Raw genomic sequence first — 5,389 nt, forward strand, 5'->3', positions numbered from 1 at the left:
ACACAAGGTGTGACGAGCGTCACGCCCTGCTACCTTGTGTTACGAGCGTAACACATGGTGTGACGGACGTCACACCATTCTCCTATATTTTTGGCTTCAGAAACGCAACAGAGGCACGTTGAAGCCTATTATTTCGCTTGACTCTTGGAACGTGAGGATTTTACACGGAAAGCTTTGGAAACCGTTACAAAGTAGACTAGTATAAATAGTCACTTCCTTCCAACCCTAAAAAGGGCTCTTCTTCGTTCTTTTTTCTCTTCCGGCCGTGCAAGCATACTTTACAGCATTACCTTTTTACAGTTTTTAATTTTATTTGCAATTTTTATTTTCTTTTCCAGTCAATCTTTCAGCACTTAATTAGTTTTTCACACAATAGTTTCTACACCGGAAACTATTGTGTATCTTTTACTGGATCTAACCTTACGTTAGATCCTAGATTTTTATTCCTTCGCTTTTATTTTCCTGTCCGATTGAAGAATTCAAGAACAAATCCGACCGGTCTGTGGTGGAGTGTTCAAGATTGCTATTAATTATTCAGGTTCTTTAATTATTGTTTGAATTTATATATGCCCTGCATTATTGTTTATTTATATTGTTTGCCTGAGATGGATTTATTTAAACATGATGATTGTTTAGATCTGTTTAGCATGTCCCACTAATTTATTTAGGTATCGGTATGTAAAGTAAGCGGAATGAAGGAATCAAAACTAAGTTGGTTTAATTACGTTTAAAAATAAAATCACTCTTTTTATGGTCTCAATTTACAGGTTTAATACCAAGGTTTTTGTACGAGAGTAAAAGACTAAAGAAGTTAAAATAATTAGAACGAAAGTTTGAGTTTTTAACTGGACAGTGTAAATTGGACATTAATTCTAGATCAGGGCGAAAGCAATTTTTAGAGTTAATTAAATTCTAATCTTTTTCAAAAAGTATTTTTAAAAGTTAAATGTGAGGACGAGAGTTAAGCATTTGAATTTAATTATATAATCTAAGTCAACAGAGCGAGAGTTTGAGACGAGGGTGTTTAAACGGTTATTATTTTTATAAAAAGAGTTTCTATAGATTCTATTGTTTTCAAAAAGTGATTTTGGACTTAACTAATAAGTGACAGCTACGTTAATTTAAAGTCATGGTCTATTCAACAGAGCGAGAGTTTGAGAAAAGGCTTTTAATCAATAGTGTCTACTGAAAAGATTTATTTTAAAGCCAAGAAACCAACGAAGACTTGATTCCCTAATTACGACGAACTACATACCGATATCCTCTTAATTGATATTTAACCTAGATCTTATTTTAGTTTTAACTTTTCCCCCAAACAATCAAAGTATCATCCGCCTTAGCTTTACGAAGTAACCTTAGAAAACGGTATATCGATTCATAAGTCCCTGTGGGATCGATATCTTTTAAAACTACCCGATAGAACTGTGCACTTGCAGTTAGTACCCCAATCGACTCATAAAGTCGCGATCAAGTTTTTGGCGCCGTTGCCGGGGGCTTTTATTTAGTCGATATCGTAACTCTTCTGCTACGCTGTAGAGACTAAGGCAATTTTTATTATTTCTTTCTTTCGTTGATTTGTATGCCACACACTCGCTCACAAGGTGAGCCGTTTTACTTACGAATCAACGACATCGAACTATATCTCCGAGTCTTACGACGAATTCGGGAATATCGTGCTGCAAACAATCTCCCTCCTATCGAAGTGCCCGATCTCAAAAATCTTCTTCCTTCACCGATACCCGAGATGGCAGAACCAGCTCGTGCTCTTCGAGATTACGCCGCTCCATCACAAGATGAGCCGCATTCGAGTATTGCTCCACCCGCAATCGAAGCAAACAACTTCGAACTTAAACCTTCACTGCTACAGGCAGTGCAACAGAATCAATTCTCTGGAAATCCTACCGAGGATCCAAACCTTCATTTATCCGTATTTGTCCAATACGCTGATACTGTTAAAGCTAATGGTGTCACTACAGAGGCAATTCGACTTCGTCTATTTCCTTACTCGTTAAGAGATAAAGCTAGAAGATGGCTTCAGTCTCTCCCTTCCAACTCAGTTACCACATGGAACGAGTTGAAGAAAGTCTTCCTTGCCCGATATTTTCCTCCGAGCAAAACAGCTATGTTGAGAGCCCAGATAAATGGATTTAAACAGAAAGATAACGAGTCTCTTTTCGAAGCATGGGAAAGATACAAAGACATGATGAGACTTTGTCCACACCATGGTTTAGAGGACTGGTTAGTAATTCATACCTTCTATAATGGTCTCTTGAACAACACAAGATTAACAATAGACGCCGCCGCAGGTGGTGCGCTTATGGATAAACCTTATGCCGATGCTTATCAACTTATCGAAAGCATGGCCCAAAACCATTATCAGTGGGGAAGCGACCGAGCAATGGTAGAGAAACCTCAAACGAAAAGTGGCATGTACGAGATAAGTAGCCTTGATCATGTTAATGCAAAAGTGGATGCTCTGGCCCAAAAAATTGAAAGTTTAAATGTATCACCTCCAACCACCGTGGTTGCCGCAACTCAGAATTGCGAAGTCTGTGGAATCCAAGGCCACACTCCTGCAGATTGTCAACTCCTAACAGGAATCCAAGCAGAGCAAGTGAATTATGCTCAAGGAAATCCCTACTCGCACACCTATAACTCTAACTGGAAGAACCATCCTAATTTTTCATATAAGAGTAATAATGCTTTATACGCACCAGGACAAGCTCCAAATCAAGCCCCATCTATACCTTCTGGATATCAAAAGCCGACCCCATCTACACCTAACAATAACGTTCCTAGGAAATCCAACTTGGAAATCATGATGGAGAACTTTATAGCTTCTCAACAGCAAACCAATAAAAATTTCTTAAACCAGAATATACACACTAGCGAACAAATCAAACAACTAGCAAGTAAAGTAGATGCCCTGGCTACCCATAACAAAATGCTGGAAACACAAATATCACAAGTAGCTCAACAACAAGCGCCTACAGCTGCCCCAACTGGTACATTTCCTGGACAACCCCAACCTAACCCGAAAAGCCACGCTCATGCAATCATACTAAGAAGTGGAACGGAAGTAGAAGGACCGTCTGATCCAAGGATGGAAAACCAAAACTCTAAAAAGTCAACTGAGGAAGAAAGTAAACCTAAGGAAAAGGAAGAGAGTAATAAGGAAACCGTAGAAAAGAAAGAACCCTATGTACCTCCACCACCTTATAAACCACCTATCCCTTACCCTTAAAGGCTTATTAAAACCAAAGATGCGGGCCAATTTAAAAAATTTGTTGACTTACTGAAACAATTAAACGTCACAATTCCGTTTACAGAAGCTATTACGCAGATGCCCTCATATGCTAAGTTCCTAAAAGAAATTCTTTCTAATAAGAGGAAACTTGAAGAGAGCGAAACCGTTACACTCACTGCTGAATGTAGCGCCATAATCCAGAATATGCCTCCAAAACTTAAGGACCCTGGTAGTTTCTCTATACCATGTCACATAGGAAAATTTGTCATAGATAAGGCTCTATGCGATTTAGGAGTCGGTATCAGTGTTATGCCTTTATCCATATGCAAGAAACTAGAAATGGGAGAATTAAGACCAACTAAAATGTCTGTGCAATTAGCAAATCGTTCCGTTAGATATCCTGTAGGAATTCTTGAAAACGTTCCCGTGCGCATAGGTCAATTCTACATTCCAACTGATTTCATAATTATGGACATTAGAGAAGATGAAGTTACACCCATTATATTGGGAAGACCATTCTTAGCAACCGCCGGTGCGATCATAGACGTAAAACGAGGACGACTCACTTTCGAAGTAGGAGAAGAGAAAATTGAGTTCATTCTTTCCAAGTTTTTGAAAGCACCTGCAATAGAAGACACATGTTACTTCATGGATATCATCGATGAATGCATAAAAGAAACAGAGTTAGAAAATGACAAATTGTCTGACTATCCTGTAGAAGACAAACTTAACCAATGTTTAGCAATAACACCGGACCCTACGCAATGCCTTAAGAAACCAACCCTCGGCCTGAAAACACTTCCCAAAAATCTGAGATATGAATTCCTAGACTTAGAACTTGAACGATCAGTGATAGTTAATGCAGACCTAGGAAAACTCGAAACCGAAAAACTCCTACATATCTTAAGAAAATATCCAACCGCACTAGGATACAACATCACCGATCTTAAAGGAATAAGTCCTTCTATTTGTATGCACCGCATCATGCTAGAAGAAGACTGTAAAACCTCTAGGGAACATTAGAGGAGACTAAACCCGATCCTGAGTGAGGTAGTGAAGAAGGAAGTAACAAAGTTATTAGAGGCAGGTATCATATATCCTATATCTGATAGCAAATGGGTTAGTCCGGTACACGTAGTACCAAAGAAAGGAGGTATAACAGTTATTGAAAATGAAAAAGGAGAAACTATAACCAAACGAATCGAATCGGGATGGAGAATGTGCATTGACTATAGGAAACTAAACAAAGCAACCCGAAAAGATCATTTCCCTTTACCATTCATTGACAAGATGTTAGAACGATTAGCAAAACATTCTCATTTCTGCTATCTAGATGGTTATTCAGGCTTCTTTCAAATACCAATTCATCCTGATGACCAAGAAAAGACAACATTCACGTGTCCTTTTGGCACCTTCGCTTATCGACGAATGCCGTTTGGCTTGTGCAATGCTCCCGTAACCTTCCAAAGGTGCATGATGGCGATATTCGCCGATTTTCTCGAAAATATCATGGAAGTATTTATGGATGACTTTTCCGTATGCGGACAAAGCTTCGAAGAATGTCTTGAAAACCTAGAAAGAGTTCTAGAGCGATGTGTAAAAGTAAACCTAGTACTTAATTGGGAAAAATGTCACTTTATGGTACAAGAAGGAATTGTTTTAGGACACATAATCTCAAATAGAGGAATTGAAGTAGACAAAGCCAAAATAGAGGTAATCGAAAACCTTCAACCTCCGAAAACTGTGAGAGAAGTACGAAGCTTCTTAGGACACGTCGATTTTTACCGACGATTCATTAAAGACTTCTCTAAAATAACTAAACCTTTGACCGGACTATTGATGAAGGATGCTGAATTCATCTTCGACAATAAATGTTTAGAAGCATTTCAAACGCTTAAACAAGCATTGATCTCCGCACCCATAATGCAGACCCCTGATTGGAATGAACCATTCGAAATAATGTGTGACGCAAGTGATTACGCCGTGGGCGCTGTTTTAGGACAACAAAAGGATAAAAAGCTTCACGTCATATATTACGCAAGTAGAACTCTAGATGAAGCACAAATGAATTACGCCACAACCGAGAAAGAACTCTTAGCAGTAGTGTTTGCACTAGATAAGTTTCGTTCTTACTTGGTCGGA

At 38.7% G+C, this 5,389-nt stretch overlaps 1 non-coding gene across 1 annotated transcript; it reads right to left on the bottom strand.

Moving 5' to 3' along the window:
* Positions 1–2,122: 2,122 nt before the first annotated feature.
* On the bottom strand, positions 2,123–2,229 carry LOC127110020 (small nucleolar RNA R71). Its single transcript, XR_007797260.1, has one exon. It is a non-coding gene; the product is annotated as a small nucleolar RNA R71 (small nucleolar RNA).
* Positions 2,230–5,389: the final 3,160 nt, after the last annotated feature.

Source organism: Lathyrus oleraceus, chromosome 7 (assembly GCF_024323335.1).
Source record: "Lathyrus oleraceus cultivar Zhongwan6 chromosome 7, CAAS_Psat_ZW6_1.0, whole genome shotgun sequence".
Taxonomy (NCBI): Eukaryota; Viridiplantae; Streptophyta; class Magnoliopsida; order Fabales; family Fabaceae; genus Lathyrus; species Lathyrus oleraceus.